A 26243-nucleotide genomic window follows, 5' to 3' on the forward strand; every position below is an offset into this window, starting at 1 on the left:
GTAAAATGAGACCCCACTTTATATGATTCTGACAAATATTTGTTGTCCATTAAACCTGTATAATTAACAACAGGATTTAGTGTAGATTCCATTAATAATAAATTATTCATAAAAGCATGAAAAAAGTTTTATTTCCTGATTTAGTACAACATAAAGAAGTTGAGATCCTCTTTAACATGTTTAAATAAAGATTATTATTATCATCATTATTATTATTCATACAAGCATTTGTTGTCCATTAAACATGTCTAATTAACAACAGGATTTAGTGCAGATTCAGTATAATCATTAATCTAAAAAAACAAAACAAAGAAAAGTGAACAAGAATGTGTCCACAGTACACGGATGCCCCACTCACACTATCATTTTCTATGTTTAAAGGACTGTGAAATTGGAATAAATTCTCTAATTTGGCATTAAAATTAGAATGATCTTATCAAAGGGAACATGTATACTAAGTTTCAAGTTGATTGGACTTCTACTTTATCAAAAACTACCTTGACCAAAAACTTTAACCTGAAATTTGCACTATCATTTTCTATGTTCAGTGAACCGTAAAATTGGGGTCAAAACTCTAATTTGGCATTTAAATTAGAAAGATCATATCATAGGGCACATGTATACTAAGTTTCAAGTTGATTGGACTTCAACTTCATCAAAAACTACCTTGACCAAAAACTTTAACCTGAAGCCAAAAACTTTAACCTGAAATTTGCACTATCATTTTCTATGTTCAGTGAACCGTAAAATTGGGGTCAAAACTCTAATTTGGCATTTAAATTAGAAAGATCATACCATAGGGCACATGTATACTAAGTTTCAAGTTGATTGGACTTCAACTTCATCAAAAATTTGTAAGGGTTCCACGGAACCCAGTGTCTCGCCTACACTTGCTGTTAATCGCAGACTCAACAAAACTGAGGAAAAACATCAATAAAAATTTCCCTCTCGATACTGTCTTTTGATTGAAAGAAGCTTCCAAGTTTGGTAAAAAATCCAGGATAGTTTATGAATCTAATAAATGTTTTATAAACTTTAACTGCAGACTGTATGTAATGTTAACTGGAAGAAAAACTAAGTCCATTTATAAGTAAAATACGGAAAAAGTGAATTTTTTTTTTACAAAATTTACTTCTGAATAATATCTTATGATCAGAAACAAGCTTTTGTCTTAGTTTGGTAGAAATCCAGGATAGTTTAAGAACATTATAAAAATTTTAAAAACTTAAACCACAGAGTGAATGTTTTGTTTCTGGCAAAAAAAATAAGTCCATTTATAAGTAAAATATGGAAAAGTGGAAATTTATTTTTACAAAATTTTCTTCTTGATACTATCTTATGATCATAAACAAGCTTCTGTCCAAGTTTGGTACAAATCAAGGATAGTTTATGAAAGTTATTAAAATTTTAAAAACTTTAATCACAGAGTGAATGTAATGTTTCCTCGCAGAAAAACTAAGTCCATTTATAAGTAAAATACGGAAAAGTGGAAATTTATTTTTACAAAATTTTCTTCTTGATACTATCTTATGATCATAAACAAGCTTCTGTCCAAGTTTGGTACAAATCAAGGATAGTTTATGAAAGTTATTAAAATTTTAAAAACTTTAACCACAGAGTGAATGTAATGTTTCCTCGCAGAAAAACTAAGTCCATTTATAAGTAAAATATGGAAAAGTGGAAATTTATTTTTACAAAATTTTCTTCTTGATACTATCTTATGATCATAAACAAGCTTCTGTCCAAGTTTGGTACAAATCAAGGATAGTTTATGAAAGTTATTAAAATTTTAAAAACTTTAACCACAGAGTGAATGTAATGTTTCCTCGCAGAAAAACTAAGTCCATTTATAAGTAAAATACGGAAAAGTGGAAATTTATTTTTACAAAATTTTCTTCTTGATACTATCTTATGATCATAAACAAGCTTCTGTCCAAGTTTGGTACAAATCAAGGATAGTTTATGAAAGTTATTAAAATTTTAAAAACTTTAACCACAGAGTGAATGTAATGTTTCCTCGCAGAAAAACTAAGTCCATTTATAAGTAAAATACGGAAAAAATGGAATTTTATTTTTACAAAATTTACTTCTGTATACTTTCTTATGATCATAAACAAGCTTCTGTCCAAGTTTGGTAGAAATTCAGTATAGTTTAAGAAAGTTATTAAAATTTCAAAAACTTTAACCACAGAGTGAATATTTGTGGACGCCGCCGACGACGACGCCGACGACGACGGAATGTAGGATCGCTTAGTCTCGCTTTTTCGACTAAAGTCGAAGGCTCGACAAAAACTACCTTGACCAAAAACTTTAACCTGAAGCCAAAAACTTTAACCTGAAATTTGCACTATCATTTTCTATCAGTGAACCGTAAAATTGGGGTCAAAACTCTAATTTGGCATTTAAATTAGAAAGATCATATCATAAGGAACATGTGTACTAAGTTTCAAGTTGATTGGACTTCAACTTCATCAAAAACTACCTTGACCAAAAACTTTAACCTGAAGCGGGACAGACGGACGAACGAACGAACGAACGAACAGACGGACGGACGAACGAACGAACGGACGCACAGACCAGAAAACATAATGCCCCTCTACTATCGTAGGTGGGGCATAAAAAGAGTAGTATTTTCAGATTCAGAACAATTATAGGAGTAAAACGGAATTACATTTTATATGAATCTAACGACTATTTGTCCTTTTTACAAGATATTTCTACATTAGATCTTTACACATATCACTACCTGACCAAAGTTGTTAACACAACATCAAGTGAAACATAAGTGTAAAAAATTGTTTCATGTCAAGAAGCAAAATAAGAACTTCACAATCCATAACGCAAACAAAAAGAGAAATATTTAAAAATCAAACCATCCATGCATTTTTCCATTAAAACTGTCTAATTTAATTCAGAATTTTGATTTAATCTTGACTCAGTATAAAGACTAAGTATAAGTTAACATACAGACCAATGGTAATTGAATAGTGCAGGTTTTATTATTATGTGTTTTATTTTTAATACCAATGGTCTAGATAGGCCAAGGGGGAATGGTACAAAAGCAAATATGGTTTAAGCCCTCAACATTTTGTGCCCGTACCAAATCAGACAACCTGGACCATGTGTTGTTTGTCTATTTATTGAGTAGCCAGGTCAGGTCGAGGCCATGTGTTGTGTGTTGTTATATTTGTTTGTCTATTTACTCTGCGTAGCCAGGTCAGGTCGAGGCCATGTGTTGTGTGTTGTTATATTTGTTTGTCTATTTACTCTGAGTAGTCAGGTCAGGTCCAGACCATGTGTTGTGTGTTGTTATATTTGTTTGTCTATTTACTCTGAGTAATCAGGTCAAGACCATGTGTTGTTTGTTATATTTGTTTGTCTATTTACTCTGAGTAGTCAGGTCAGGTCAAGACCATGTGTTGTTTGTTGTTGTATTTGTTTGTCTATTTTCTCTGAGTAGTCAGGTCAGGTCAAGACCATGTGTTGTTTGTTATATTTGTTTGTCTATTTACTCTGAGTAGTCAGGTCAAGACCAGACCATGTGTTGTGTGTTGTTATATTTATTGTCTATTTACTGTGAGTAGTCAGGTCAGGTCGAGGCCATGTGTTGTGTGTTGTTATATTTGTTTGTCTATTTACTCTGAGTAGTCAGGTCAGGTCCAGACCATGTGTTGTTTGTTGTTATATTTGTTTGTCTATTTACTCTGAGTAGTCAGGTCAGGTCCAGATCATTTGTTGTGTGTTGTTATATTAATTGTCTATTTACTCTGAGTAGTCAGGTCAGGTCCAGATCATGTGTTGTGTGTTGTTATATTTGTTTGTCTATTTACTCTGAGAAGTCAGGTCCAGACCATGTGTTGTTTGTTGTTATATTTATTGTCTATTTACTGTGAGTAGTCAGGTACAGACCATGTGTTGTTTGTTGTTATATTTGTTTGTCTATTTACTCTGAGTAGTCAGGTCAGGTCCAGATCATGTGTTGTGTGTTGTTATATTAATTGTCTATTTACTCTGAGTAGTCAGGTCAGGTCCAGATCATGTGTTGTGTGTTGTTATATTAATTGTCTATTTACTCTGAGTAGTCAGGTCAGGTCCAGATCATGTGTTGTGTGTTGTTATATTTGTTTGTCTATTTACTCTGAGAAGTCATGTCCAGACCATGTGTTGTTAGTTGTTGTATTTGTTTGTCTATTTACTCTGAGTAGTCAGGTCAGGTCCAGACCATGTGTTGAAAGTTGTTATATTTGTTTGTATATTTACTCCGAGTAGTCAGGTCAGGTTCAGGCCATGTGTTGTTTGTTGTTATATTTGTTTGTCTATTTACTCTGAGTAGTCAGGTCCAGACCATGTGTTGTGTGTTGTTATATTTGTTTGTCTATTTACTCTGAGTAGTCAGGTCCAGACCATGTGGTGTAAGTTGTTATATTTGTTTGTCTATTTACTCTGAGTAGTCATGTCCAGACCATGTGTTGTGTGTTGTTACATTTGTTTGTCTATTTACTCTTGAGTAGTCAGGTCAGGTCCAGACCGTGTGTTGTTAGTTGTTGTATTTGTTTGTCTATTTACTCTGAGTAGTCAGGTCCAGACCATGTGTTGTAAGTTGTTTATTTGTTTGTCTATTTACTCTGAGTAGTCAGGTCAGGTCCAGACCATGTGTTGTCAGTTGTTTATTTGTTTGTCTATTTACTCTGAGTAGTCAGGTCCAGACCATGTGTTATGTGTTGTTATATTTGTTTGTCTATTTACTCTGAGAAGTCAGGTCCAGACCATGTGTTGTAAGTTGTTTATTTGTTTGTCTATTTACTCTGAGTAGTCAGGTCAGGTCAAGACCATGTGTTGTGTGTTGTCATATTTGTTTGTCTATTTACTCTGAGTAGTCAGGTCAGGTCCAGACCATGTGTTGTGTGTTGTCATATTTGTTTGTCTATTTACTCTGAGTAGTCAGGTCCAGACCATGTGTTGTTTGTTGTTATATTTGTTTGTCTATTTACTCTGAGTAGTCAGGTCCAGACCATGTGTTGTTAGTTGTTGTATTTGTTTGTCTATTTACTCTCAGTAGTCAGGTCCAGACCATGTGTTGTGTGTTGTTATATTTGTTTGTCTATTTACTCTGAGTAGTCAGGTCAGGTCCAGACCGTGTGTTGTTTGTTGTAATATTTGTTTGTCTATTTACTCTGAGTAGTCAGGTCCAGATCATGTGTTGTGTGTTGTTACATTTGTTTGTATATTTCCTCTTTAGTAGTCAGGTCCAGATCATGTGTTGTTTGTTGTTACATTTGTTTGTCTATTTACTCTGAGTAGTCAGGTCCAGACCATGTGTTGTTAGTTGTTGTATTTGTTTGTCTATTTACTCTGAGTAGTCAGGTCCAGATCATGTGTTGTTTGTTGTTACATTTGTTTGTCTATTTACTCTGAGTAGTCCATGTGTTGTTAGTTGTTATATTTGTTTGTCTATTTACTCTGAGTAGTCAGGTCCAGACCATGTGTTGTGTGTTGTCATATTTGTTTGTCTATTTCCTCTTGAGTAGTCTGGTCCAGACCCTGTGTTGTTTGTTGTTATATTAATTGTCTATTTACTCTGAGTAGTCAGGTCCAGACCATGTGTTGTTAGTTGTTGTATTTGTTTGTCTATTTACTCTGAGTAGTCAGGTCCAGATCATGTGTTGTTTGTTGTTACATTTGTTTGTCTATTTACTCTGAGTAGTCCATGTGTTGTTAGTTGTTATATTTGTTTGTCTATTTACTCTCAGTAATCAGGTCCAGACCATGTGTTGTGTGTTGTTATTTTTGTTTGTCTATTTACTCTGAGTAGTCAGGTCAGGTCCAGACCGTGTGTTGTTTGTTGTTATATTTGTTTGTCTATTTACTCTGAGTAGTCAGGTCAGGTTCAGAACATGTGTTGTTTGTTGTTATATTAGTATGTCTATTTACTCTGAGTAGTCAGGTCAGGTCCAGACCATGTGTTGTCTGATGTTTTATTAGTATGTCTATTTACTCTGATTAGTCAGGTCCAGACCATGTGTTGTTTGTTGTTATATTTGTTTGTCTATTTACTCTCAGTTGTCAGGTGCAGAACATATGTTGTTCAGATTTAGTGCAGTACTCTGATTACATGTATGTGTCAGTGTTGTGTCTTATTTTCTGTGTTGAACATCAGTGTTGTGTCCTGATATGTGTCACATTCTGTGTTTAACATCAGTGTTGTGTCCTGTTTTGTCTCATGTTTTGTGATATGATATGTCCTGTGTTGAACATCAGTGTTGTGTCCTGATATGTGTCATGTTCTATGTTGAACATCAATGTTCTGTCATGTGATTCATGTCATGTGTTGAACACCAGTGTTGTGTCATGTGATTCATGTTCCGTGTTAAACATCAGTGTTGTGTCATGATTTGTCACATGTTGTGTTTAAATGCATTCGTGTTGTTGCATGTGTCTCCTATTTTGTATTGAACACTAGTGTTGTATCATGAAATGTCTCATGTTTTGTGTCGACCATCAGTGTTGTGTCATAATGTGTTTCATGTTCTGTGTTGAACATCAGTGTTGTGTCATGATGCATCTTGTGTTCTGTGTCGAACATCAGTGTTGTGTAATAATGTGTCTTGTGTTCTGTGTTAAACATCAGTGTTGTGTCATGATGTGTCTTGTGTTCTGTGTTTTACACCAGTGTTGTGTCATAAAGTTTCTCATGTTCTGTGTTGAACATCAGTGTTGTATCATGATGCGTCTTGTGTTCTGTGTTGAACATCAATGTTATATCATGATGTGTCTCATGTTCTGTATTGAACATCAGTGTTGTGTCATAATATGTCTCATGTTCTGTGTTGAACATCAGTGTTGTGTCATGATTTGTCTCATGTTCTGTGTTGAACATCAGTGTTGTATCATGATGCGTCTCGTGTTCTGTGTTGAACATTAGTGTTGTGTCATAATGTGTCTCGTGTTCTGTGTTGAACATCAATGTTATATCATGATGTGTCTCGTGTTCTATGATGAACATCAGTGTTGTGTCATAATGTGTCTCATGTTCTGTGTTGAACATCAGTGTTGTGTCATAATGTGTCTTGTGTTCTGTGTTGAGCATCAGTGGTTCATCATAATGTCATGTTTTGTGTTAAACAACATTGTTGTGTCATGATAAGTTAACTTCTATGTTACATGTTTATCAATGTAGTGTCCTGATGTGTTACATGCTCTGTTTTTTTACACCAGTGTTGTGTCATGATGTGTCTCATGTTCTGTGTTGAAAATCAGTGTTTAGTCATAATGTTTCATGTATTGAGTTGCACACCATTCTTGTGTCATGATAAGTTAACCTACTATGTTACAAGTTTACATATTTGACAGTCAATGTTACAAGTTTACCTATTTGATAGTCAATGTAACAAGTTTACCTATTTGATAGTCAATGTTACAAGTTTACCTATTTGACAGTCAATGTAACAAGTTTACCTATTTGATAGTCAATGTTACAAGTTTACCTATTTGATAGTCAATGTTACAAGTTTACCTATTTGATAGTCAATGTTACAAGTTTACCTATTTGATAGTCAATGTTACAAGTTTACCTATTTGATAGTCAATGTTACAAGTCTACCTATTTGATAGTCAATGTTACAAGTTGACCTATTTGATAGTCAATGTTACAAGTCTACCTATTTGATAGTCAATGTTACAAGTTTACCTACTTGATAGTCAATGTTACAAGTCTACCTACATTTTACTTGATAGTCAATGTTACAAGTTTACCTACTTGATAGTCAATGTTACAAGTTTACCTACTTGATAGTCAATGTTACAAGTTTACCTATTTGATAGTCAATGTAACAAGTTTACCTATTTGATAGTCAATGTTACAAGTTTACCTATTTGATAGTCAATGTTCCAAGTTTACCTATTTGATAGTCAATGTTACAAGTTTACCTATTTGATAGTCAATGTTACAAGTTTACCTATTTGATAGTCAATGTTACAAGTTTACCTACTTGATAGTCAATGTTACAAGTCTACCTACTTGATAGTCAATGTTACAAGTCTACCTTTATTTTACTTGATAGTCAATGTTACAAGTTTACCTACTTGATAGTCAATGTTACAAGTTTACCTACTTGATAGTCAATGTTACAAGTTTACCTGCTTGATAGTCAATGTTACAAGTCTACCTACATTTTACTTGATAGTCAATGTTACAAGTTTACCTACTTGATAGTCAATGTTACAAGTTTACCTACTTGATATTCAATGTAACAAGTTTACCTGTTGATACTCAATGTTACAAGTTTACCTACTTAAAATTCAATGTTACAAGTTTACCTGTTTGATATTCAATGTTACAAGTTTACCTATTTGATATTTAATGTTACAAGTTTACCTACTTGGTAATCAATGTTAGCTCCGTTCGCTAGGCAAAGCTTCAATTCTTCTACTCTTCCTTTTTTAGCAGCTTCAATAAGTTTCTGTAAGTAAGAAATAGAGTTTACATTTAACAGAATGTAAAGAGTGTAGTAACTGAAATGGTTTTCACACCAGACAATAATAATTATCAAACACTTTAAAATTACAGATTTTTATTGGTTAATACAAGGGAGACATTTTACACTATCCCATGGCTCAACTGGAGACCATTTTTTGAATGTCACTTTTTTGTGCAGACCAATCAAACATCAATAATTTAAAACAAAAACAAAACTGAATTTACATAAATAATTTTAAAGATAATGCTCAAGTTCTACATTTCGACCTCACACCTTTTTGTAGTCTGTCAACATCAAAAAGACATCTTGCTTCACTTTTGTTGTTTTTTCTAATAACTGTAACGATGTTATGTATATGACGTCATAGTTAATTACTTTCAATTTACAATTTGAAGAGGAAATTTTTGAAATAACACCAAACTGCTGAATCTTATAGATGTTATACATATACTTTCAATGTAAACAAAAGACTGGTCAATGATATTTCAATTATTCACTGAGAGATATCGAAGAGTGCAACATATTTGTTTGTATTCAAAAAGTTTTCAGGGGAAATTCTGTTTTGCAACTTTGTAATTAACAGCCATACAAACCGAAATTATTTGCTCTGACTTAACCTTTGCTGCGGAAACGAACAAAACAGATGTATGTTTAACCCAGTCATATTCTGTATGTATGTGCCTGTCACAAGTCAGGAGCCTGTAATTCAGTGGTTGGCGTTTGTTACATATTTGTGTTTTGTTAATTTTTTTGTACATAAATTAATTTAAGTCGTTATTTTTCTCGTTTGAATTGTTTTACTTTTATAATTTTTTGGCCTTCCAAGCTGACTATGTGGTATGGGCTTTTCTCATTGTTGAAGGCGGTATGGTGACCCATAGTTGTTATTTCTGTGTCATTGGTCTCTTGTGAAGAGTTGTCTCATTGGCAATCATACCACATCTTCTTAAATTTTTATATTAGCCAAAAGTGCTGGTCCAAGAAACCGATTAATAGAGTATCATTTTGGAGTATTCGAGTACCAGTTGATATCCCTACAAATTATCACATGCTTATATTTTCTATCAGATAAACAACAAGTGAAACTGCGAGCTACTGCTCACTGATGATACCCCCGCCGCAAGTGGATAATATTAATAGTGTAAAAATATGCAAGTGTTCGGTAAACAGGAAGTTGTCGAGTGATGAATCTGAAAACGCATCACACGGTATAGCTGACTAATATCAAGTCTGAAACCAAATATCAGAAATCCTGGTAGTGCAGTTCCTGAGAAAAATGTGACGAAAAATTTTCAACTTGGCTATCAGGTGTAAAAATGATACAAGTGTTCGGTAAACAGGAAGTTGTCGAGTGATGAATCTGAAAACGCATCACACGGTATAGCTGACTTATATCAAGCCTGAAACCAAATTTCAGAAATCTTGGTAGTGTAGTTCCTGAGAAAAATGTGACGAAAAATATTCATGGGACGGACGGACTGACTGACAGACTGATGGACTGACGGAAGGACAGACAGAGGTAAAACAGTATACCCCCCTTTTTTTCAAAGCGGGGGTATAAAAAGCACTAGAATTTTTTGACTTGAAAGAAGAAAAAATCTTACATGATTCCAATCTTCCATTATTTCCTAAAATAGAAAAAAAAAATTTATAAACTGTTGTCAGAGTAATTATTGTTACTGTTACATACAACTGAAAAACAAAAACTGTTTTTGTCAATTTTGATCTTGTAAATACTTACCTAATATAATAATTAATTATAAATTCATAACTTATAGTTCACTCACATGTGACCTCAAAAAGGGTTTTGTTAGATCTCCAACGCGACATATCAGAAAACGGGAGCGATGAGAGATTGGTTTTTAATTAGATTGAAGAAATATGATATACAGAAACAATAGACAACCACTGAAAAACTGAATAACACTGACTTTGGACATTCACATTCATAATTACATCATTATAATATGCTTACAATGTTAACATAATCATGATAATGAAGGTGCTGTATATGAACCTTTGAAGCATAGCCTAACATACATCAAAAACACTGCACTGTAATGTACAATAAATCATTTCAACCACAGTTTTATTTGATGGCTATTATTTTCACTATCATAGTCCTGTCAAGGAGAATTGTTTACCTCATTTTGGTGACAAGAGATCATACATGACATTCACTTTTCTGATAGAAAGTTGTCTAATTGGTAATCATACCACACATTCTTGTTTTTGAATCAATATTCAATTCAAAAAGTAAAGATAAAACTTTGCAATAATATAAATAAGAATTTAACAACAAAGGAAATTTACATATTCAATGACAAGAGTGAAAATAGCTAGTGAATAGATTTCAATGCAAGAGTATACTAATAAAATTCTAGTTCAAACCAGCATGATCACTGAAGTGTAAAAATACATGTTTCACCGCTTTGCTTATTAAATAAATAATTTAAGTCTTAAATTAAACCTACTTACTTAAAATAAAAAAAGACATTAAATATGTAAATTAAGTGAAATAAAATCTGTTGAACCAATCTTTATAAATTTTCAAACTAAACAATTGCAAGAAAAAGTTTAATATCTATAGGTACTAGTAATTGCACTGAACATTAATCTATATTTATAAGAATAAGTAAAATAAATAAATGGGGAATGTGTCCATGGGACACAGATGATGCCCCTGCTTGCATACAATGTTATAAGGGACATAACTCAAGAATTGTAAAAGTGACGCAAGTAAAATTCAAACTTGATCTGTGTTTTGTGGTAATAAGGATTGTGTATGTTTCATAACATTCAGTTGAGGCAAACTAAAATTAGAGAACCGAAACCGATTTCGGAATGTACAGACGGACAAGAGTAAAACTTAATGCCCCCTCTGCTACAGTGGGGACATTAAATCAAAGTGCTGGATAGCACCTCTGGAAATTTCGCAACTGTAGCTGTGTATTATTCCAAAAAGGTTATAGACGTGTATTATTTCAAAAATGTATTTCATCACAGCTTGGATGTTTTAAACTAAACCATTGTCTTGTCAGTAACTATCAAAAATCACTTTTTTCATGTTCGTCATAAAAAGTTTTGATATTTTTCTATTGCAACCTAAAACTGTAGATCTAAAATATTGAAATATACAGAAAGCTCTGATAATTTCTTTTTAAGTACCCATGCCATGTCAACATCAAGGGCCTGTGATATAGTATTTTTCTATTGGTTTAGATCCTTCATATTTGTTTTTAGTAAATTAACACGTAAGTTTTTTTGTTTGAATTGCTCTACATGTTTCCTATCGGGGCCTTTAAGTTTTATAGCTTTCTGCATGTATATGGTACAGATATTTCTCATTATTGACGACCATATGGGGGCCTATAGTTATTAATACATTTTCCTCCTTTGAACTCTTTTGGATAGCATTGGTTCTTTGCAAAAAATACCACATCCTTTTTTATAAATAAGACAGTTACAGTAACTTAAATCAATACAAATGTAATGAAAGTGAATTTATATTAAAGGCTTTTGTCTAAAATAGGGAACGTGTCCATGGGACACAAATGATGCCCCCGCTAGCATTAATGTTATAAAGGGTCACAACTCAAGAACTGTAAATGTGCATGAGGCTACCAAAATGTGTACTTGATCTGAGTTAAAGTTATGGGGTAATAAGCATTGTGTATACATTCTAATTACACAATATTGCGCAATAGATTTGTTAGATCTTGACATTTGTTTTGTGTCAGAAACCTATATATTATGTCAAAAATTTGATCGCAATCCAAATTCAGAGCTATATCAAGCTTGAATGTTGTGTCCATACTTGCCCGAACTGTTCAGGGTTTAGACCTCTTTGGTCGTATAAAGATGTGCCCAGCGGAGCATCTGATTCCATTTGTAACGAGGCACAACCCTAGAGCAGTAAAAATTACTCCACCAAAATTCAAGATTGATCTTTGTTTTATTGTTAAAAGTATTAACACTGTATAAATTTCATAACATTTGGTTGAGCGAACTTAAGTTAGATAACTGAAACGAAAATAGTCAGCAATTTTTTACATATGTAAAGGGGCATAACTCTAAAATGGTATAACTATCGCCACCAAAATTCAAACTTGATCAGTGTTTGTGGTAATGAGCATTGTGTATAAGATTCATAGCATTTGGTTACGACAAACTAAAGTTATAGAACAGAAACTAAAATTTCAAGCAACTTTCCTTTTTGTAAAGTAGCATAAAATGCTAGAATGGTAAAAGTGACGCAACTAAAATTCAAACTTGACTTGTGAATTGTGGTTATAAGCATTGCGTGTAAGTTTCATACAATTTGGTTCAGGCAAACTAAAGTAAGAGAAAAGAAACGAATTTTGGGATGTACGGAGGTACATGTACGTACAAGTAATTAGGGAAAGACATACATACTTACAGCAGAACAAGGATAAAACTCAATACGGTGGGAGCATAACAACAGCAGTATGACCACAGGAATAAAAAATTTATATACACTAGATTCATAGAGGTGCTTATAACCTGTAACACATTTAGTTGCTGTTGTCAAATTAAGCATTGTCTTGTGAGTTAAGAACATTTGCGAATTTTTGTTTTAAGCCATACTTTGATATATTACGGTAATCATTGCCTCTGTGTTTGGGTGACAAAGCAATTGAAATCTATTAATATAGGGCATGGTATGCCTTAAAACTTTTCCAGATGCACAGGCCGCTGTTTGTCTGTAATCTATCTAAATTTTGAGGTGAAAATGCAGCCATTTTAGCCAAAAGGTACACATCATGAACCTTATAATCATGCATTTCTATAGAACTTGTCTTGATACCCTGAGCTATAATATTCGAAGAAGTGGATGCTGACTCGGTTGCTTTTAATACGGATGCTATATGATACAAATTTACAATAACACACCAGAAGTGGTATGATGTAAATTATTGGAAGAAGACTGAAGAAGAACTGACGTTGGGTCAATGTTTTTCTGCTGTCAGTTTGATCCACTTGAGCATGCTGAACGAGTAAAGTTCCTTATATCCACATTGGAATGTGAAACAATTAGTATTTAAATAACGGAATTAAGTTTTCAAATGATTTTTGGCATCAAAATCTTCCGATCGATGTTTAGACAAAAACAATGCATTTTTTTTTAATTTTTTTTTTTATTAAAGCCGGTCATTTTTACCTTTACTCGTCCTTGGCGTGAGACGTTAGACATATAATATAATTATCGATTATTTTATATTCTTTCACCTGTGTTTTGTTTAAACAAACCATTATCACTTTTCAATTATCCGACGGCTTGGTCAAAATGTCAACTTGTTCTCACATTTTAATCAGTCATTCCCGATTCTTTCGATACACTCGGGATTTTACCACGTTTACGTACGTACATATAGTAAACAGGTAAAAGTAGAGCGGGGAAATGTTCATTCATGAAATATTCATGAATGATTCATGAATGAATGAAAAGGCAATCTCGCGTAGATTTCTTGTGATTTTCTCTACAGCGCATGGCAGATCCGCGAAGTAGTGTTTGTAATACTCATTTTTAAAATGAAGTTAAATTCATCTGCATCGTCGGTGAATATTCATTTCTCAGTTTTATTCAAGCTGTAATCTTTTCAGTCAAAACAGTAGTTACTCAAAATTTTAAAAGAATCTTCCAAGAATCAGAACTCAAACACTAGTACTACACTATCTAGGAGCAGAATATATTGCGATAATCTGTCAACCGGAAGTTTGAGGCCGACGCCTAAGGAAAGTAGCAATAGCAAGCTATAGCAAACTTTCCAAAAACATATATGAATCCTCCTGCTGACCCCTCAAACACACGCTACTGTTAATAAAATAAGAATGCACATGCTGAAATGTCCTGCCTGCTTTACTTTTTATGATTTACTGTATGTTGATAAGTGACATAAAGATGAACGAAGCTTTACTACAAATATGATTTCAGTGATATTGTTGTCTTTTTTCAAAACTACCTCTACCGTTTTTTATTGGGAAAAATGCAAATTTTTTATTGAAATTGGGAAATTTGTATATTTTATTCTGAACACATCTCCGATTTTTTGCTGACCTTTGCTGCCTTTTTGCACTGTTTTTTCATGTATATTTTGGTTGTCAGACATTTTCAACCTGAAAAATACTTTTCGGAGAGGGGAAAGAAACAAAAGCAATGATGGTACTTAAGGGGGTTCGCGGGTCTAAATCATTTATATAGGATTTCTCTATATTTTTCTATAAATGAACTTTATCTTATAGTTAATAGAAAAATAAAATAAAAAAGTGGGGTCACCGTTCATTTGCGCTCACAATCTGCCTTCGAAAGAAGCATACATTTTTGTAAAGGTGTTTTTTTTCTGTTGAAGTAATATAGGAGAAATAAAAGTAATATCGAAATAAAAAAAAGAAATTTATTACAGAAATCGCTAAAATTTTACAATAATTTAGTTTAAGTACAGCTTATATGGAAATTATATTAAAAAAGATAGGTCACCGATGAGTTGAAAAAGATATTTCAATTTTAGAGCCAAAAAATGGCATTTTTCCACCAAAGGGAGATAATTTGGAACTTTTTCAATGATGTATACATTTTGAAAGTCATCTGGGGCCAACACGAATTGATTGTTTTGAATGATTTTTGTACCATATGATAAAGTAACAACTACAAAAGGAAATAAATAAAATTTGTAATGAAAAACAAATGTTTGATTTTTTTCTGAAATTTTTATACCCTCGAGCCTCCTTAATGCATTGAAAACTACCTGTGTTACAAACACCATGATGATTCTGATCAGAAAACTAGATCTCAAAAGTGCTTTCTAATATCAAAATAATAACATGAATACGATATTTACAAACATTACTACCAATGCCATCACTGTTTGGGGAAAATGTAAAACTTTTTGGGAAGATTTTTAAGCCATTTTTTTCAGTAATTGGGAATTTTCTCTAGGAGAAAAGGCCGAATTTCTGCTGTTATTTGAGGCAAACAATATCACTGGATTTAAACTTAACATTATCAATGATCCATGCAAATGAGGTCAAGGTCAGAAAAACCAAACCAGACAGACATATGTACATTCTACACTCATTACATATACCAAATATAGTTGAACTATTGCCATAGTATACAAGAAATAGACACAACCATGAAAACTAAATATTGACAAATGTACCATGGAAATGAAGTCAAAGTCAGATGAACCCTGCCTGACAGACATGTTCACATTACAATCATCTATACATCAAATATAGTAAACCTTATTGCTTATAGTATCTGAGAAACAGAACTAACCAGGAAAACTTATCATTGACCAATGAACAGTGAAAATGAGCTCAAGGTCATATGAACCCTGCCTGACAGACATGTTCACATTACAATCATCTATACATCAAATATAGTAAACCTTATTGCTTATAGTATCTGAGAAACAGAACTAACCAGGAAAACTTATCATTGACGAAAGAACCATGAAAATGAGCTCAAGGTCATATGAACCCTGCCTGACAGACATGTTCACATTACAATCATCTATACATCAAATATAGTAAACCTTATTGCTTATAGTATCTGAGAAACAGAACTAACCAGGAAAACTTATCATTGACGAAAGAACCATGAAAATGAGCTCAAGGTCATATGAACCCTGCCTGACAGACATGTTCACATTACAATCATCTATACATCAAATATAGTAAACCTTATTGCTTATAGTATCTGAGAAACAGAACTAACCAGGAAAACTTATCATTGACCAATGAACAGTGAAAATGAGCTCAAGGTCATATGAACCCTGCCTGACAGACATGTTCACATTACAATCATCTATACATCAAATATAGTAAACCTTATTGCTTATAGTATCTGAGAAACAGAACTAACCAGGAAAACTTATCATTGACCAATGAACAGTGAAAATGAGCTCAAGGTCATATGAACCCTGCCTGACAGACATGTTCACATTACAATCATCTATACATCAAATATAGTAAACCTTATTGCTTATAGTATCTGAGAAACAGAACTAACCAGGAAAACTTATCATTGACGAAAGAACCATGAAAATGAGCTCAAGGTCAGATGAACCCTGCCTGACCGACGTGTACACCTTAAATTAATTCCATACAACTACAGCTGACATATTGCTAGTAGTATTTCAGAAAAGGACTTTACTACTGAAACTTAATATTGAACCTTCTGAAATATAAAGCTTTATACAAATATTTTACGCCGCTGACACGTAATAGGCATTTTACACCTATGTTCTATTTTTAGCTGTGTCAGCCATGTTGGCTGGCAGGCGGGGTCATCTAACATCTTTTTTAAACTAGATACTCTAATGATGATTGTGGCCAAGTTTGGTTAAATTGGGCCTTATAGTTTCAGCGGAGAAGATTTTTGTAAAAGTTAACAACGACAACAATGGACGATGGACGTGAAGTGATGAGAATAGCCAGGCAAGTTAAAAACATATATTATACAATACATACTAATTTGATTAAAACTGATGGGAGTACGTCTGAGGTCAGCTTAATTTATCAGAAATAAAATGCCATCATCTAAAGCATCTCTGAAAAATATTAATAAATCATATTTACTTGTTTAACCATGATATATGTTAAATATATATGTATCACTTAATAATACTTTATTAGTACTTCTTATTTTTCTGTAACTATATGAATGTTCCTTATAAACATATCAATGTTTGTGTGTTTACTGTCATCTCCTGTTTCAATAAAATAACTATGAACAATAAAAAGATATATTTTTTAATTATTTCATTAACATGAATAAACCCTTACTTGTATGGCCAGCGTCATGAAAAACTAGACCTTGTCATTTGAAGATATTTTGTATTTATTGACTATATATTGACCTCTACATATTTCCTTGCTTTATATAGTTCTTGCTTTGTTGGGTTGCGTTCTCATAGATATATACTGTTAAAATATTGCGGGAGTTATAATGTTGTGATGTATCTGTTTAATATAGGGTTGATATCAGTGTGATGTACACAATGTAGCCTTAGCACTCATTTTTTTTCTTTCCTTTACCCAAAGTTCACACATAAGTTTAACCTTTCTATTTTTGAAGGAAAATAATTTTTCAGTGATGTCATTCAGATGTTCGTGTGTGTATTGTTTACTATAAAATATTGGTCCTTGGTATTATGAATGTTAAAAAACTATTTTGTTGATTATCTCCCCTTATAGAGTTTGAATATTTTACATTTGAAACAAATTTCAGTATTAAAATGATCCTATATAGTTCACACATGATGTACTTACCTATAACAACAGCCTGACTGGACAGGGATCAAATCCACTGGACAAGGTTCAAATTGACTGGACAAGGATCAACTTGACTGGCCAGGGATCAACTCCACTGGACAAGGATCAACTTGACTGTACAAGGATCAACTTGACTGGACAGGGATCAACTCCACTGGACAAGGATCAACTTGACTGGACAAGGATCAATTTGACTGGACAGGGATCAACTCCACTGGACAAGGATCAACTTGACTGTACAAGGATCAACTTGACTGGACAGGGATCAACTTGACTGGACAGGGATTGACTTGACTGGACAGGGATCAAATAAATACTGATGATATATGTTTAAAATGAGAATATGAATGTTTTTATTTCAGGTTGGAATATAATTATAACATATTACAAAGATGCTTGTCTACTGTTTGATACAAATTTGACCTCTTTCATTTATTGGTTGCTGTCTCATTGATATAGACCTCTTAACCTTCACTTTTACAAGATGTTTTAGGGTCTTGTTTTTTACATAAATGAAAACTAGTGTTGTGATATTTTGAATGTACAATATATCTGTTAATTTTCTCCCCCTGTCAGAGTTAAAATTCTACATTCACATCTTTTTTAAACAAATTTCAGTAGTAAATGATGCTATCTAGTTCACATACAATTAAACTTACCTATAATAGGAACTCAACTGGCAAGGATCACATTGACTGGACAATGGTCACAAGGACTGGACATTGAACACAAGGACTGGACAATTATCAAATAAAAAACAATAATCATGATAATAGACATTATAGATGTTCAAACTGAAAATATAAATGAAATAAAAACAACACGTTACAGACACTAATCTATTTTTAAATAAAATGTTGACCTCTTTTGTTGATTGGTTGCTGTCTCATTGACTTAGACCTCCCATCTTACAATCATAAAGAACAATTTGATTTCTACATGTTCTAAGTTAACAACTCTTTTTGTAATGCTTGCAAATGTTTAATTAGTTTCAACTTCCAAGTACAATTAATTTTGTTATTGTGTCAGTTTATTTTTTGTATCCCGTCACAAAAGTTGCTAAGTGCAAAATGTTAACCTTGTTCTAAAAGAATTAATACAAACACTGGTCTAATGCTATTTAGAATGAATCCTATAGCTCTGGATTATCTCCCCTTTGAAAAAAAACACTGGACTAATGCTATTTAGAATGAATCCTATAGCTCTGGATTATTTCTCCTTTAATACAAACACTGGACTAATGCTATATAGAATGAATCCTATAGCTCTGGATTATCTCCCCTTTAATACAAACACTGGTCTAGTGCTATTAAGAATGAATCCTATAGCTCTGGATTATCTCCCCTTTAATACAAACACTGGTCTAGTACTATTTAGAATGAATCCTATAGCTCTGGATTATCTCCCCTTTAATTCACATTTACAATTCAATATATTTCTGATTTTCATTTGATAAAAAAATCATTAAACGTTCCAATATAATATCAATGTAATGTTCACTGACCTATAGATAGTAATAACTTGACTGGACCTTGAAACAATAAATACTAATCATGCTAATAGTAGATCTTCAAACTGAAAATATAAAAAAATACATGTAGCTCAATTTCATTTGTTTCACGTTTATATAAATATTGGTAAAACTTTCCCTGAATTTTTATGTACCTGATCATGAATTAAAAAAGAAAAGGTACATGTACCATACAAAGCTAATTAGTGGAAAAGTTTTTAGGACATATTCATTATAGCATGAAGTCATTTTGTGTCCTATGCTATTGCACAATACTTAATATAATAATTTACACATCCTGTTTGGTGTGTATCTCCTGCCATATCAGTATAAAAACCCAAAAATTATGAAGAAAAAAATCCCCCCCCCCCAATTTTTTTTTCTTTTAACCCCCCTTGGAGTAATTACCCCCAAACTCAATTCCTGCCTGTTATGGTACCTTGCAGTACAATTTCAGAGAGATCGACACATTTAAACACAAGTCACCTTAACTTTATACGACCGCAGAGGTCGAACCCTGACAAGTTTGGGCAAGCATGTCAATTAAAATCTGTACTCAACATTACTGGTTGAGCAAAAAAATGGACTTTTCAGACTCTGAGCTGTTAGTTTGTAGTGAATGTACTCAACACATTTAATATGATTTTTGTTTATTGCCTGATAAACTACATTTAGTAATTAATCACATTTACAGTTTCTCTACTATGAGTTTACAGCTACAGTGTATGAATATTTCAACAACATGGATATGAAATAATGTATTGCTTTATGCTAGACAGAAAACCCTATTATATCTTATATGTATATATTTATTTATGTAAATAAATACTGTTTACAGTCTGCACGGTTAGCCACTAGTCAGATGCCCCAGACTAGTAAAATTTCATTCGGACTAGTAAGTTTTTAAAAAACTTTGTTTGACCGGGCCAGTTGAATAAGAAAAATGTCAGAATATTGGTCTTCTGACTAGTAGTTGAAAAAGTTTTTGGTGCAGACTGTGTTTATATAATTTTAAAGTTTCATAATATTCTGAATTAACTGCACAATTTACCTGAATCACTTTCCTCCTTTCTATATAACAGATCTACGTAGGCCACATGTATATATCTAACAGGACATTATTGTTTTTATATTTCTGTACTCTTTTCTTCAGCATTCACTATGTTTTAGACCTAAAAAAAAAGAGTATCTAAATAATATTTTTTGTGTGTTGAAAAATAACAAATCTAGTTTCAGTTTCAATCTAAAATAAAATAGTTGCCCCCTTTACAAACACATTAGACATGTGTCTGTCTCAAGTCAAGAAGATTAACGCAAGTTGCAGGACCATGAAAATAAGACTTGCTTTTGTAACAGTTTATTTCTTCCTCTGTTATATTTCCTGGGGATAATTTGTCACAGTTATTCTTTTCCAGACATGGTATTTCACAGGTAGATTTTATCCAGAGGAGTAACATTCTATCTGTCTTATGCGGATAGAGTTTACCAGTATATATTTACCGTTTCATATTTCACAGAACCTTGTGAAATAGAGTCCCATTTTCTACTATGTAAGGTACTCGCAATTAATATATACCTGATCATAATTATGAGTCATTTATATTTTACAGATATTATATTCCGTAATCTATTTCATAGTAAAAAAATGCTTTCGGTTTCTTATGGTTTCCTGTCGCGTTTAAAAAAAACTTTAATTTAACATTGAAAATAGATTTTAAATATTAACATGAAGCAAGTAACACTAGTAATGGTGTTCATTTATGTCTTTTGAAATATATTGTGCAAAATAAACAAAATAAAGATTGGTTTCCTGTGTGGTTTCCTGTCACGTAAACGGTGAATCAAAATGTATTAATTTTTTCTTGAAAAACTCAATTGTTCCATTAATACTATTCTAACACCAACACAACCCACAGAATAAAAGTTAAAGTTTTAAAACTTATAAAAAAGGATACAAAAAGAAACCAAAGGCCGAATACCAAATTATGGTCCATATACATAAATTTTATATATATATATTTAGACAATATATATACATGTATATACGTATAGTGTCTTGAAATATGAAATTTATTTGTATGAGGCTTAGAAACGGGGGAAATGCGAGGTTGTACCGAGCATTTTCCCGTTTCGTGCCGAAAACAAATTAATTTCATATTACAAGACACTATAGGTATATTGTCCTTAATATACTGAAATCGATAAAAAATTAAAAAATAAAAAAAATATGTAACAAATTGTTGTTAAAAAAAAGTGTTTGGAATTTCCCTCATGGGGTACCATTTTGGGGTATTAACTATTTCCCTATGAGCGTAGTCCCGGCGGAAAGACATTGACATTTTAAGGAATAAGAAAGGGAAAAAGAACTTAATTAATAACATTTAATAAACATGGTATATAAATTACCAATTGGAAGACATAACAAGTTTATAACCTTAAAATGTTAATCAAGAATCTTAAACTCACTGATGTCTGGAGAAGAAAAAACATAAATAAAACCCAATTTACCTGGAGAAGCAAAAACTTATCAGAATCTACAAGAATTGATTACTTTTTAGTAAGTGATGAAGTTAAAAAAATTGCATTACATGCGACATAAGACCAATAGTTCTACAACACACTGATCATTACGCTGTTTCATTAAAAATCAACATAAATAGAAACTCAAAAGGGCGAGGTTACTGGAAATTAAATAGCAGCATCCTGGATGATGAACAGTACCAAAAAATTATTTCAAAATTGATTGATAAATATAAAATAAAATCAGAAACATCTCTCAACCTAGATATTTTATGGGATAACTTTAAAGTTGAGGTAAGGGATTATACCATCCAATACTGTAAATTAAAGGCGAATATAAAAAAAGATACTATTGAAATCTTAGAAAACACATTAAAAACCCTATCTGAAGAAATTGATTGTGATAATTATATAAATAAGAAGAAAGTCAACCTAAAAAAAAACATTGAAAAACAATTAGCAAGTTTATATAATGAAAAAATTAAAGGAAATCAAATTAGATCACGCGTAAAATGGCTAGAAGAAGGGGAGAAAAACACATATTTTTTTCTTGGTCTAGAAAAAACGCGACAAAGTAAAAAAACTATAACTCAACTGTATGATAAAAATAATCAAGTAACATATGACCAAAACAAAATACTAAATTTGGAAGTCAATTATTATACTAAATTATATACTTCAACAAAACCTGATACAGAAAAGGTAAAACAATACTTTGAAACTATCAAAGAAAGTAAAATAATAAATGAATCTGAAAGTAATACATGCGAGGGAAAAATTACTATAAGTGAATGCACAGAGGCTATATTTAAGATGAAATTAAACAAGGCCCCAGGGCTGGATGGACTGAACGTGGAGTTTTATAGAAAATTTTGGGAACAGATTAAAGATTTCATAGTACAAGTTTTCAACTATTGCTATAAAAAAGGAGAATTAACAAATTCCCAAAAAATTGGAGCCATATCTCTTTTGTTTAAAAAAAATGATCCCCTCTCCCTTGATAACTATAGACCTATTACATTATTAAACTATGACGTTAAATTACTAGCTTATGCCTTAGCGCAACGATTAAAATCAGTACTACCAAAAATTATTCACTCTGATCAAAAATGTTACATAAAAAACAGATACATAGGTTTTAACATAAGACAAATCCAAGACATTATTGATTATTCTGAAAAATTTAATGTAGATGGTGCAATTTTATTTTTAGACTTTACTAAAGCTTTCGACTCACTTGAGTGGTGCTTTATGTTTGAATCTTTAAAAAAATTTGGTTTTAAAAAAGAATTCATAAAATGGGTTGAAACTATGTATACAGACATAAAAGGATGTATTTTAAATAATGGATGGGTGTCTGCCCCCTTCAATACATTTCGTGAAATTAGACAAGGATGTCCGTTATCCTTGTTAATTTTTGTATTGTGTGTTGAAATAATGGCAATAAAATTAAGAGAAAATAAAGAATTAAAAGGATTTGAAATCAAATTAGATGGAAAATCTTGCTCACTAAAAATATGTCAACTGGCAGATGACACTCAATTGTTTTTAAAAACACGCAAAGATATAAGTATTGCCCTTAATATCATTGAAACTTTTGGAAGCCTTTCTGGGCTCAAACTGAATAGAAACAAAACAGAAGGCTTATGGCTTGGCAAATTTAAAAAGTCAAAAGATAAATTTGAAAATATAAACTGGAAACAAGACCACATTAAAAGTCTAGGAATATACTTTGGATACAATTATCAAGAATGTCAAAAATTAAACACAGAGAAACAAATAGATAAATGTGAAAAATTGATTCAAGGATGGAACAAACGAAACTTAACATTAATAGGAAAAATTACTGTAGTAAAGTCCCTAATTTTACCAAACCTAACATACACAGCATCATGTATGATAATAACACATGAAATAAAACAAAAGTTCAAAAATTTAATATATAATTTTATATGGAGCGGAAAAAAGACAGAATTAAACGCTCTATATTATGTAAGCCATACCTTGACGGAGGATTAAAAATGATTGATTTAGACTCCTATATAAAATCCTTGCAAATTAGATGGGTTTCAAAACTAATAAAAAACGAAAATGATAACTGGAAAATTATTCCAAGATTTTATCTTAATAAATTTGGGAAAGATTTTCTTTTATTCAGAATGAATTTAACAAATGTAAATTTGCTTAATAAAATAGAGTATATATTCTTGCCAGAATTCTATAAACAATTAATTAAAACTTAGGTAGAAGTAAAAGGAGGTCAAACTATCACCCCTAAAAACTTTCTTGAAGTTAGAAAACAAATTATATGGGCAAATAATCTTATCAAAGAAAATGGGAAATGTCTGTTTTTTAAAAATTGGATTAGCAGTAATATTTTGTACATCAATAATATAATAGACGAAAACGGACACATCTCATCAAAAACTGTATTAAAAAATCTTAAGAATAAACAAGATTGGATTAGAGAATTTTCTTTAGTAAAAAATGCTATACCAAAGCACTGGCAAAATATTTTAAAACAAGAAAGCTTTTATAAAACTGATGTCAATATAAAGAAATCAGTAAACTTAAATATCCTACTAAAACATGAAATTTCACCAGACTCGAGCAACAAAGAAATATACACGTCCCTACAAAGTCAATTTACAAATGATAAACCAACAGGATTTTTAATATGGGAAAGAATTCTGCATAAAAAAATGTCAACAAAATTTAAATCCACATTCAACTTTATTTTTAACTACCTTGAAAACAACAAATTTAAAATGTTTAAATGGAAAATAATGCATTATATATTAGCCTGTAATGAATTACTTTATAAATGGAAAATAGTACCGAGTAGTTTGTGCTTCCATTGTAAACAACATGATGATTATGAACACTTCTTTTTTTCCTGTTCATATAATGTTCAGTATTGGCACAAAGTTGAACAGCTTTTAGCACTATTAAAAGTTGAAAAGCATATATTCAGTCTTGAAAGTTTAGTAACTGGCTATAAAATTGAAGATGAAGATTATTTTGATATGAACTATTTATTAACTATAATTTACTTTTCAATTTATAAAGCATATTACATGTCTGACAAGAAAGACAAGGTCATTGATATTTTTAAAATATTCCAAAATGAAATCAGGGACATAATTAACATAAATAAAATTAGAGGAAAAAAAAATAAGAGAATCATACTTAAAACTTTGGAATATTTCGAATTTCTATAATTGTGAATGAATTCAAGCTGTGACCTAGTTAGTTCATGACTGCACATGACATGCATGTGTCCGGTCAGGTGATACAATTTATGCATCAAATGAAATTCGCTATTCTACTCTTTTATTATGTTTATATATAATTTATCATATCTATTATAGCTACACTGAATTAATACTGTTATTAGTTTACACAATACAATGCTTGGATACTGCATTCATGTATCGTTAATTATACCACGTGTAATTTTGATCTTTTCTCTTGATCTTTGGTTTGATCGCAAAAAATACCATTTACTGAAAAAAATATGTTGTTCAAATAATGTGTGGAAAAAACAACGGTCTTACCTAATCATTTAAGACTCCTTTTCATAATTACACGGAGTAAACTAACAAAAAATTTCGAAATTCTACTGTCGGCTGAAAAGTCATGCTGTCAGTATCAAGGATGATCCGATCATCATCAATTTTACGGTTCAGTGAAGCTTCAATAAATAAATCATATACAGTTTAGGTTAAGAAACGTACCGTATTCCGGTATGAAATTATACTATGTAGAACTGCTATTATGTATGTAATAAATACAACTAACTTTATAGATATACTTATTGAATATTTTTCCCTAAATATTCAATGACTAATTTAAGGGATACTTAATTGAAGCTGCAGATTGAGTAAATTGTTAACAGCAAAAGTGCAATAAAACTTTGATTAATTAAAAAAGACATAACAAGTTTAAATTCATAAAAGTTTGACCATTGTTACTACACGTTGTCATTGTTGTGACGTAACGTTGTTGATGAAATACAGTAGTTCTGGTAAGAAGGCAGGGCTAATTATAGGTTAGTTGAGGTCATTGACGTATAAAGCTAACGTTTATACGTATAGCTTTTTCTGTATAGTAAAATAGCTGATTGCAGTATAAAAATATATATTTCTTTCATTAATGTAACGTATACATTGTACATATCATAAATGAAAATAGGGCGAACGAACCCAGGGCGAACAGATTACCAGGGCGAACAAACTCAGTGCGAACGAAACTAGGGCGAACATGTAATCAGGGCGAACGATCCCGATATCATGTACCCGGAGGCGTCCTTCAGCTGGCCCCTAAACAAATATATACTAGTTGCTGTTCAGTGATAATGAACGCCATACTAATTTCCAATTTGTACCCTATTTTATTCAAAGATGCAACAGGAAACACACATATTATTTTACTTG

At 31.9% G+C, this 26243-nt stretch overlaps 1 protein-coding gene across 1 annotated transcript in view; it reads right to left on the reverse strand.

The window, feature by feature from the left end:
- The window catches only part of LOC139498900 (uncharacterized), a 105099-nt gene that overhangs the window by 59613 nt on the left and 19243 nt on the right, over positions 1–26243 (reverse strand). The window contains exons 2-8 of the mRNA XM_071287490.1: positions 20339–20459; positions 19282–19352; positions 18437–18512; positions 17775–18093; positions 16974–17053; positions 10082–10105; positions 8375–8459 (exon numbers count right to left, since the gene is read on the reverse strand). The gene's annotated coding sequence lies outside the window, so the exon portion shown is untranslated. The remainder of the gene's footprint in view (positions 1–8374; positions 8460–10081; positions 10106–16973; positions 17054–17774; positions 18094–18436; positions 18513–19281; positions 19353–20338; positions 20460–26243) is intronic.

Source organism: Mytilus edulis, chromosome 12, assembly GCF_963676685.1.
Source record: "Mytilus edulis chromosome 12, xbMytEdul2.2, whole genome shotgun sequence".
NCBI lineage: Eukaryota > Metazoa > Mollusca > Bivalvia > Mytilida > Mytilidae > Mytilus > Mytilus edulis.